General features: G+C 43.8%; 1 protein-coding gene across 8 annotated transcripts in view; it reads left to right on the top strand.

The window, feature by feature from the left end:
- Positions 1 to 11872, top strand: part of MGMT (O-6-methylguanine-DNA methyltransferase) — a 298750-nt gene that overhangs the window by 236925 nt on the left and 49953 nt on the right. The gene's annotated exons all lie outside the window — the stretch shown is intronic.

Below are 11872 nucleotides of genomic sequence, written 5' to 3' on the forward strand. Positions count from 1 at the left end.
TTGGTTAGTATGGATGTTTTTTTTTTTTTTAATTTTTTTTTTTTTTCAACGTTTATTTATTTTTGGGACAGAGAGAGACAGAGCATGAACGGGGGAGGGGCAGAGAGAGAGGGAGACACAGAATCGGAAACCGGCTCCAGGCTCTGAGCCATCAGCCCAGAGCCCGACGCGGGGCTCGAACTCACGGACCGCGAGATCGTGACCTGGCTGAAGTCGGACGCTTAACCGACTGCGCCACCCAGGCGCCCCAGTATGGATGTTTTAACAAGATTCTTCCCTTCTGTGAGCATAGAATATATTTACATTTGTGTCATCGTCAGTGTTTTATGGTTTTCATAGTACAGGTCCTTCACCTCCGTGGTTAAGTTTATTTCTAAGTATTTTATTATTATTGGTTCAGTTGTAAATGGAATTGTTTTTTTAATTTCTCTTTCTGCTACTTAGTCATTAGTGTAAAGAAACGCTGCCAATTTCCATATGTTAATTTTGTATCCTGCAGCTTTACTGAATTCATTTATTGTAATAGTTTTTTGGTGGAGTCTTAATGGTTTTCTACGTATAGTATCATGTCATCTGCAAATAGTGGAAGTTTAACTTCTTCCTTACCAGTGTGGATGCCTTTCATTCTTTTCTCTTGTCTGATTGCTGTGCTGGGGCTTCTAGTACTATGCTGAATAAAAGTGGCAAGAGGAGACATCCTTATCTTGTTCCTAATCTTAGAGGAAAAGCTCTCAGTCTTTCACCATTGAGGATGATGTTAGCTGTGGATTTTTATCATGGATAGAAGATGGTTATGCTGAGGCATGTTCCCTCTAAATCCACTTTGTTGAGAGTTTTTTTCTGCATCTATGGAGATGATCATATGATTTTTATCCTTCATTTGTTGATGTGGTATATATCACATTAATTGATTTGCAAATATTGAACCATCCTCGTATCCCTGGAATAAATCCCACTTGATCATGGTGAGTCAGCTGTTTAAAGTATTGTTGAATGGAGCTTACTAATATTTTGTTGAGGATTTTTCTGTTTGTGTTCATCAGAGATATTGGCTTGTAGTTTGTGTGTTTGTGTGTGGCATCTTTATCTGGTTTGGGTGTCAGGATAACACTGGCCTCACTGAATGTATTTGGATGCTTTCCTTCCTCCTCCATTTTGGAATAGTTTCAGGAGAGTAGGTATTACCTCTTCTGTAAGTGTTTGGTAAAATTCACCTGTGAATCCGTCTGGTCCTGGACTTTTAGTTTTTTTGGTAGTTTTATAATTAACAATTCAATTTCATAAGTAGTAACTGGTCAGTTCAGATTTGTATTCCTTATTGATTTAGTTTTGGAAGATTATAACGTCTCTAAGAATTTATCCATTTATTATAGGCTGTCCAGTGTTGGCATATAATTTTTCATAGTATTCTATTATAATTCTTTGTATCTCTGTAGTGTCTGTTCTCTTTCATTTCTGATTTTATTAATTTGAGTCCTTTCTCTTTTCTTTTTTTGATGAGTCTAAGGGTTTATCAATTTTGTTTATCTTTTCAAAGAACCATTTCTTGATTTTCTTCTATTGTTTTGTGTCTCTGTGTCATTTATTTCTGCTCTGCTCTTCATTGTTTCCTTCCTTCTGCTCACCTTGGGCTTTGTCCTTTTTTAGTTACTTTAGTTGTAGGTTTAGGTTGTTTGAGCTTTTTCTTGTTTCTGGAGGTAGACTTGTATCATTATCTATTTCCCTCCTGGACCTGCTTTTCCTGTGTCCCAAAGATTATGTACTGTTGTATTTTCATTTTCATTTGTCTCCATGTGTTTTTTATCTGATTTCATTATTGACCTATCAGTTGTTTGGTAGCACATTGTTTGGCCTCCGCATGTTTGTGTTTTTCCAGTTGTTGTTTTTGTCTGTATGTGATTGATTTGTAGTTGCATACCATTGTGGCTACAAAAGATGCATGCATGGTATGATTTCCATCTTCTTGAATTTATTGAGGCGTGCTTTGTGACCTAGCATACGTTCTATTCTGGAGAATGTTTTTGTGTGTACTTGAAATGAGGAGAATGTTTCATGTGTACTTGAATGTAGTTGGAACATTCTGTATATTTCTGAGCATCTGGTCTAATGTGTCATTTAAAAAGACACTGTTTCTTGGGGCACCTGGATGGCTCAGTCAGTGAAGTATCTGACTTCGGCTCAGGTCATGATCTCACAGTTCACAAGTTCGAGCCCCGCATCAGGCCCTGTGCTGACTACTCAGAGTCTGGAGCTGCTTCAGATTCTGTCTCCCTCTCTCTCTGCCCCTCCCCTGCTTGCACGCTCTCATGCACTCCTCTCTCTCTCTCTGTCAAGAATAAATAAACATCAGAAGAAAAAAAAATAAAGACACTGTTTCTTTATTGATCCTGTTTGATGATCTAGCCATTGATGTAAATGGAGTGTTAAAGTCCCCTTCCTTCTATTATTGTGTTACCATCCATTTCTTCCTCTGTCAGTTATTATTGGCTTTATGTATTTAGGTGTTCCAATGTTGGGTGCATAGATATTTAAAATTGTTAGATCTCCTTGTTTGATCCCTTTATCATTATGTAATACCCTTCTTGGTGTCTTGTTACGATCTTTGTTTTAAAGTCTATTTTGTCTGATACAAGTATTGCTACCCTGGCTTTTTTTCACTCCCATGTGCATGATAAATGTTTTTCCATCTCCTCACTTTCAGTCTGTATGTATCTTTAGGGCCAAGCTTAGTCTCTCATAGACAGCATATACATGGGTCTTATTTTTCAATCCACCTCTCCCAACCCCTGTGTCTTTTAATTAGAGCATTTAGGCCATTTACATTTAAAGTAATGACCAATAGGTATGTACTTATTGCCATTTTGTTAATTGTTTTCTGGTTGATTTTGTTGTTCTTCTCTCTTGCTTTCTTCTCTTGATCTCTTTTTTTGTGATTGATGATTCTCTGTCATGTTTGGCTTTCTTTCTATTTTTTGTGCATCTGTTATAGGTTTGGGATTTGCTGTTAGCATGAGGTTCATATATAACATCCTAAGTATATAGCAATTTATGTTAAGTTGATGGTCACTTAATGAACACGCAGTCTTAACCTGGGCTCCTCAAGAGGAGTCTGACTTTCCAAGCACCTATGAGTTCTGTGAGATTTCAGAATTTATGTTTACATTGCAATTAGAATCTTTAAGAATAAACATTCCACTATATATGAAGGTTAAATGCCTCTTCTGTAGAATTAATTCCCCAGGGGGAGATGTTTCCACAAACAAGACTTTACTTTTTCAAGTTACTGTTTGTTTCAAACTCTTGAGTATTTGAGAATCCTTAGACAAGAAAAGGATCCCCTAATTATTCAGGCCTGAGACTCCAGCTAAAGCGGAGGACTTAAATTCAGAATGGAGCCAACTTGAGAGGCCTCCAAGCCTCCGCAGGCATGCTGTTGTGGATGCAGAGAAGGACGCCTGTACTGAGCAAGGCTTAGTTCTGGGAGGGAGCTAGCAATTTGGGACCAGAGAACAGGAGAGAGACCAGAACATTAACAATTCTGTTGTATTTGTGGTTGGCACAATGATGCAGCCTGGAGGCCCATTGTCTAACCTTGGGGATTGGGTGACACTACATGGGGCAGCAGAGAGGAAACAGGCGCTCCCCTCAAGCTCCCACCAGAAATGGTCTCAGCAGGGTCTTGTCTCTTTGTCCCCCTCTGCTCTTCTCAAGCTCAGGGTGGAGGCGTTCAGGGGTCACATCAAGGCTTAGTGCTCTGAAGTGCCACCCCGGCTCCAGAGGCTTTATTTGCAGGGCCCCTTCTCTCATCCTGGCAGTCAGAACACCTGTAAATAAATGCTGCTTTGTTTTTGCTGGAAAACCCTGTGACGCCCCCTTCTCTCTTCCCCTGGGAGGGCTGTGAACCGGGTCCAGGCGTGGAGCTTACGGTCCACAGACCCGCCTGCCTGCAAGTGTGACAGCCTCCCAGAGGGCTGTATTGATTTTTTTAAGAGGAGGAAAAAGGCATATAAAATTGGACTTTCCAGCCTTCTTTGAGTAGAAAGTGGTGCTTCCTAAAGGGAATTTTAATTGGCTGGCTTTGCAGCTAAAATGCTTTCTGCCCCTTTCTTTCTCCTCTCACCCTGCCTCCGTTCATCCTGTTAGACACCCCCTAAGCCCGTTTGCTTTTACTTCCTGCTCTTGAACATAAGTGGGTACTTCATTGGCGGACTTCTGATTGGGAGACCTCGGGTGTTGCTAAGTTGGAGCGCCCTGGAAGGAAAGCAGAAGATGCTGGGGTAGCAGCCAGCTCGCAGAACGAGGGGGGCGGGAAATGGCATCTGCTCTTTGCTGCTCAGAGTGAATCATCCTTCAAATTGAAAATCTTGATTTCTGGTGCCAGTGACAATACTTGTTGAAGAAGTACAAATGTTTTCTGCTGCTTGCAATCTACTTCTTGCAAATATTAGTACTCTGGAAAAAAGATTTATTTTAATAATGTGAGTTTTAGGTTTTTTTTTTCCTGTAGTTAACATTGTTTTATTACCCTATATCCTTGCCAGAAAGCGCATTTTAAGAGTTTCAATTCAAAATTAAATATGACCTCAGTGTTTTAAAATACAATTACATTAACTGTCCATTTAATAGTTGCTTAAGATTTTTTTGGCCACTAATGTATAGTCAATATACTTGTCTGATATTAAACGCAGGGTTTTCAGCTCTGCTCACCAGCTAACGTGTTCCAGCTGCAACAATAAATAGGAGAAGCGAAGGCTTTCTGAGAAAGTGAGCTACAGAAAGTTGTTGCCAGAGGAAACTGCAGTGCTGTCTTCCATCATAAGCAACACTTTTCTTTAAAAACTCCATTGTGTTTGAAAATAGGGAACTATCTATTATTTAGAACTGTACAGACCAATTTACAAGACAGGTAATTTAGTGGCAGGATTATTTATTAATGAGCCCAGTACACAAGTTAATGGGACTAAACGCTGTGGAGGTCAGTCTTCCTATAACACATGCCTTTTGGAGAGAAAAGAGGTGGTGTCTTCAGAACATTGAGTTATTATTTTAGTATTTAAATTAAGACACCTTCCCTTGCTAAGATGCGATTTTTTTTTTTTTTTCTGAATTGCATCACAACAAAGTCGTCTAGATGCTGTATGGAGATCAATTTTGTCAACCATATTAGGGGTGGGTATGTTTTAGTCCTGTTAGTACCTAAGGGGTGAGAACCTGGAGAAGGGGCAGTGGCTTTCTAGGCTCAGGCACGTGCCGCCTTCCCCGCCACATGCTTTGTCTCTGGGATGCTCCGCCCCACTGCTCACCAGACCTTCCAGAATTCCCAGTCACCGTGGCAGGGGCACTCATGTTTCTGCTTCCCGGAAGTGGGTTTCCTTCTTATGCCTGTATTCCCCCAGAATTGATCAGAAGGCAGTGACTGCGGGGGGTCTGCTGGTGTCCCCTGCATGTCATGGGTGGGGGGCCGGAGGGGGCCACAGAGTTCTCCCCATGAGGACCCTCTTCCCTCTTTCTATGGTGACCTGATGAGCTGCTCTTGGGAGACTGAAAAACCTCACGGAGAAAGGAGGGGCAGCACAGGTGGCCTTCCTCGCATGTGTGCAGTTGCTGGAATTCAACACCTATCAGTAGTCAAGGAATGAAGTATTTGCTGTTGAATTTCATTTTTCTTGTGTTTCATCTCGTTATACAGTTGATTGCCTTATAGCAGGAGTGGGGAATGCCGTGAAGAAAACCCACTTAGTTTTGTGTCTTCAAATCTGAAACACTTCCAGGTTTTGACTGTGGAGTCCTATCAAAGTAAGCAGAATTGGAAGTGATGCCCAGTCCCTGGGCTTTAACAAACTTTGTTACTCAGCATTCTGCTACAAAACCTGAAAAGGCAGAGAAATGTAGCTCTCGCTGTTTAGAAAATCTTTGTGGGATTTTCTTCCCTCCCCCCCGCCCCCGGGGAATGTTTTCGGCAAATTATTCATTGGAAAAACAAAACATGAACTGCAGGTGTTTCACAGCGTGTGTGCCGTGGTGGCCGTGTTCTCACCGTTGCATCTTGTCCACCCACTCGTTCAGCAGGCAGATCCTGAGCACCAGCACTGTGCCAGATTGGACCCCAGGGCTGGGAGGCAGAGTTGGGATCAGCTCCACGACAACGCGTGGCTCTTCAGCCAAAGACCTCGAGCAGCCTTTGTGGGGAGCCCACCCATCTGACTTCTTCATGCAGCCTAGACTGACATCTGCCCATTGCAAACCAGCCTGCCCTGCTGGTTTGCCAAGCCACGTAAGAACCATAACGTGGCTTTTATCACCTTGGTCCTTGCTTCCAGAGGGTTGAGTGTAGGGAAGATGGTGAGCCTGGGACATTCTAAGGCCTAGGCTGCTTATCTGTATAAAGGAATGTTGTGTGGAATGGTCATCGAGGCATTTAAATGTAAACGTGGACTTCCTTTGAGGGTGTAGACCAGTGATGCCCAGCGGGCTGCTCCCAAAGACCCAAGACCCTACAGTGTGGACACTCCGTCCGTCTTCCTGGAAGTGTCTAGTACATAACAGAACTAGATTTAACACTTAGATTCCCATTGTCCTCGAATTGATAGGGCAGTGGGCCAAGGTTGTAGTCTTACAGATTAGGAAGAACTTTATAATAAGTTACCTAAACATAAAAGAATAAATCCAAATGCTATATAGGATGTATGCTATCAAGAATAGAGCATGTGAACATAAGGACTTTTCCTTATAAGGGGTGACTACTCATTTCCATTTCAGAGATGATCTGGAATACTGTGACTTCAAGGAGGTGGTCCAGAGGTTAAGGTCTTTGGAATCAGACTTTAATTCAAGTTCCGGTTGCATCCCTCATGCATTGATTAAGTTATTATCACAAGACTTCTGGACTCAGTTTCATCTTCTGGAACATAGAGATAATATCTCCCTCAGGGGTTATTGGGAGGAATAAATATGGAATAGTTTTTTTTTTTTTAATTAAATACCTCACACGTGGTAGGCACTCAGTAAATAGCAGCTATGAAATTTTATGCAAGTGTTTTCCTTGTCTTGTTTCCCTATAGTTGGTCCTCACCTTTATTCAGTGGACCCCTCATTTCCAAAATGTCGTATCATGTAATGGAGGTCTGACAGTGAGACATTCTCTCAACTGGGACTTCTGTATTCAGTTGCCTTGACTCTGGCTGACCTTGAATGTGTTACTGAGAGAGTGGGGTATTAGATTGCATGGTAGAAAGCCAGTCATCTTGGGGCGCCTGGGTGGCTCAGTCGGTTAAGCGCCAACTTTGGCTCAGGTCATGATCTCATGATTTGTGAGTTCGAGCCCCGCGTCAGGCTCTGTGCTGACAGCTCGGAGCCTGGAGCCTGCTTCAGATTCTGCGTCTCCCTCTCTCTCTGCTCCTTCCCTACTCGTGCTCTGTCTCTGTCTCTCAAAAAAATAAATAAACATTGAAAGCAAGCAAGCCTGACAGTCAGTCATCTTTGCCCATCTTAACTATGGCCCTGAGAGTTTCCAGTTCTCATGCTACTTTCTTTTCTCTCTTCACAGTTGTGTGTTTTAGGGAGCAAAGGCCCTCTCACTGATGGTTCAGTTCTGTGTCCCTAAAATCTTATATCCCAGAGCAAGCCCTTGTTTGAAACCTATGTCTTTTTCCTTAGGTGTCCTTGCAAAACTTAAATGGCACAGAGCAATACATGTAATGACCTTCTGCACTATCATTCTGTCGTTTGGGCACAGACATCGATTTTCCTTATCTTGGCATGTGAAGGAAGGAGTCTGATTCCTCTCTGTGTCTCCTGAGCCTGCAGTGGCACACACCCTCAGCAGAGCGGAGCAAGGCCACACAGAGTCTTTGAGGGCACTGGAAGGGGCACCTGTAGAGAGTGTGCGGGTTGGCTCAGCAGAGAGAGACCAGACTGTGGAGGACACTCAGAACAGGTGGCTGCTGCCCTGGGCCACGTGCATTATAAAGTCAGCCTGGCGGATGCTTGCGGTTGACCAGATGCCCCATTATGAAATCTCCATGTGAATGTGAGGCTTCTATAATTTTCGTCTGTGGACCAATTCATTATTTGTCCCTTCTTTACCGGGAGTGTAGAGAATTACTGAATAATGCAAAGTTACCTAACCCTAAAGATCCTGTGGGGGGGAAAAAAGTGCCCATAAGGGAGTACCAATAATTTGATGAGACCGGTGGAAATGACTCTTTAAAAATTGTGTATTTTTATGGGTATTTTTCAACAAACGTACTAAATTTATTCTTGACAATTGTAATCTACCTACCTAACAATTTGATGAGAACTCTTTATTCCTCTTTTGTGTTAGCTGTTCCTTTTTTAAACTATTTCATTGCTACTGTATAAACATTTTATTTATAGGAAGCTAAATTAAGCTGGGAAAGAGGAGTCTACCTCTGGTGTGTGAAATGTTGGAAAGCACTTTGTTCCCTGCTTCAGTGGCAAAAAGCAAATGCAACATAGACATAAGGCTATTTGAACTCTTTATTTGCCACATTTACAATATTAATAACAGCGTTTCCAGAAGTTGTCACATCAAGTAAAAGATCTTCATTCCAGGCTGTCTTTTGGGGCCAAATTGAGACTGGATGCATGCATTTAATAAATTGTAGTCTCAAGTAGTCATTTTTGTAAATAATTAGTTTCAGTGAAAGAATAAGTTAGCATATTGTATGCATCTAATGTTGCAAATGTACATACAGCAAACTTTGCTATTAATCAACAGTCAAGCACCGCAAGTGGGGTCTCATACATAATGAATTGTGCTTAAGCCTCATGGGTTTCTTGATAGAAAAATAAAAGAAAACACAAGTGTAGTAAGCTTTTGAATAAAATTTAACTAGATTGCTCTGCATCCTGTAATTGTTTTGGAATCATTAGGGACCTGATAATTCATCCGTAGTTTTGGGGTGTTTTTATCTTCATCTGTCAAATAGGAGAGATTTTAATGGTATGTTAAAGTGTTGATAAAATACAGTTTTCCTTTTAACAATTTGAACGTTTAGGGGAGAAAGTAAATAGGCTTTTTTAAGACATTCTAGTCTGCCAAGTGTACTCTTTAAATTGTGTTTTAAAAATGTTTTATTGCTTATGCATTTGAGAATCATTTACAAAAGGGGAAAAAAAGTATGTAGTTCTTATGACACATACCCTGTACGAGGAGGAGTTGAAAATTTACATAGAATTTTCTGGTTGGGGAGAGTGTTTTCAGATACCACCGTAAATTCCTCTGTGGTCGTGTTTAGGTTCTGACATGAATTCGAACCCCAGATTTTGAGGGCTTAGGATGCCCATTAAAAACTGATATCCAGTTTAAGCAACATACCTGTGACCACCCAGAAAGTGAGTAAATTGGGGCCCCGTTAAGTTTTACTGCCTCTTCCTCCTTCTATTGTTGACCTTGGGACGTGAACCATTGGTGGCCTCTGATAGGATCGTAAATGTAGAATTCATTTTGGGGGGTGTGCGATCGTGGGGTGGAAGGCATAAAGGCAAGGAGCAGGATTTATGTCCATCTTTGTTACGAACCACACAGTAAAAGCTCAGCAAGGGTTTGCAGAGCACCTGTCAGTGCGCCAGCCAGCCCCTCCTGCAGAGACGGTGGAAATACCGCCTTCCCCACGAAGCCGTCCTCTTCACTTCCGTCTGGACTCGGAGCGGGCTCCCTTCGCCACCGGTTTCCCTCTGTTGTATGGTAGCACGTCTCTTCGTCTCATAGGGAATGATCTGTGAAAACAGAAAGTAAAACCTAGTACGTGAGAGTCAGTCCTTAAGCCCATGTGTTATGAGCAGTAGCAGCCCTTATCCCTGTTAAAATGAACAAATGTGTAAACGTGTCTCCCGTTTGTTATGTAAACGTCAGTATGTTGCTGATACTGCACGTCTGTATTCACTCTTCTCTTTGTCCCTTGACTACATAGTGCTGTTAGGGCAGCAGGAGAAATCCAGGAGCTGGCATCCGGACCGTCAGACGGGTGCCGGGCACACACAGTGCCCGCCAGGAGCCGCGACGCTGGGTGAGCCCGTCGGTGGGCCTCTGTCCTTTGTCTTTGACTCCGTCCTGCTGTTTGAGACCAGTGTTTCTGAGTACCAGCATCAGCACTCTGATTCCCCCCTTCCTCTTTTCTTCCTAGTTTAGAAGTTGAAATAGTCGCGCAGACTACCACCGTACACACCCTTGTGGTGGTGTTTCCCAACAGCTGCTGGCCACCAGGCCATGTCACGGGGCCATCGCTTGCATTGTCCATTCATTGGAGGGCATCGGGGAGGGAAGGGCTCCTTGGGGGCATCAGGGAAACATGGGGTTGTCCAAAAGGTAGAGTGGAAAGAAAGCTGCTGACACCAACTCCGTGTTCTACCTCCGCGTTCTTCCTTCTCCGCCTGCTTGGGCTACAAACACTGCGTTCGTATTCCTGTCAATAAGCCATCGTGCCTAATGGATCCTCGATAATTGCTTGAACGGAATCAAGACGTGAAATTCACTTGGAGTACAGAGTTTAAAATCTTTATTCAGCCTCGGTTTTGCAAAAATCTGTTTTGATGGTAGGTGGCACAATTTATGTCCCGTCTTCAATCCTACCACTAGAAGCAAAGCATCAGAGCTTTAACAGGAAGGTATGATTGGATGCGGGGCAAATGCATCAGACACAAGCACAAGAGAGTCTGCTAGAGATCTGTTAATTTAGACCTCATAGTACATTTTCCAGTGATATTTAGCAGCGTGGTTTAAAGTCCCCTCTATTGCAGATTTAAAGTTTTGCTGAAAACGCACGCCTTCCTGGGACTATGGGGTCTGGCGCTCTACTCTGGAGTCCGCACTGTGTCCTGGAAGCCAGACAAGGGGAGATTTGCTTATCTGGCTCGGCTTGGGAAATGTTTCTCATCGTAAGGGTGTCTAAAATGCCATACGTGGCCAAGGCCCTGGACTCCTCCTCCCACAACAAGTTGTACCCGGCATCTGTGTGCCTCCACAGAGACTTATCTCTCAGCCTTGCCAACGGACACAACCTGGGTCAACTCCTGCCGAATTCCACATGAACTCCAAGGGCTACGTGTCTTCAGGGCTCTAAGGTCAGAGCTCTTTTCTTGGGTGAGCCTCCAACGTCACCAGTTAATGTTCCCAAACTGTAAGACTCCGTTTCATCCTGTGAAGACAGAGATGTTGGAAAAGCACTGGGGTCAAAAAGAGAGGTTTCCGAACGCCCAGCAGTCCGCCCCCTGGGTGTAGCTAATGCCGCTAATCAGATGCGAGTAGCTTAGAACTTTTGGCCTGTTTTCTTACATCAAATGGGATTTAAGCCAAGTACATGACATTTTGATGTCTTCGGGAAGTAGGATTCATTCAGAAACGGAGATTTAGTGATTCTTTACTACCGGCAGAGTCTTGAGGCTCCCCCAGACCTGAATACCCAAATCTCCTGCCAGGCTGGTTGAGTTTTAAAGTATTGAGCGAATTGGTAACGGGGGAGACAGCGGGAGCCGAGCTGTCAGGACGGCTCTGTCAGGTTTCCTCGTGTCGTGCCAGTACTTGACGCAGCCTCAGACCTTGAGCGCGGCTGTCTAGCACCCAGGCCGGCCTGGCGCGCTTCGCCCACTGCAGGCGGTGGGTTCCGGGCTCCGCGGCTGCTGCACCCCCCCCCCCCTCAGCCCAGGGTGCGTGACCCGGCTGAGGGGGCCACAGCGGATGGGAAGCGCCAACTCGGGCTTCCCGTGTGGCAGATGGACGGCTAGGAACCCCGTCCACTGGGGCCATTTCACGTAAACTTGGTCCACTCCCCTTGTGTCCCCCCTGCCTCTGGTGGGATGCTGCCTCTATCCCCTCGCTTTCTAATTGAAATCCGTGTCTGGAAACGCGAGC

Source organism: Puma concolor, chromosome D2 (genome assembly GCF_028749965.1).
Source record: "Puma concolor isolate L17-30 chromosome D2, mPumCon1.1.hap2, whole genome shotgun sequence".
In the NCBI taxonomy this organism is placed as follows: domain Eukaryota; kingdom Metazoa; phylum Chordata; class Mammalia; order Carnivora; family Felidae; genus Puma; species Puma concolor.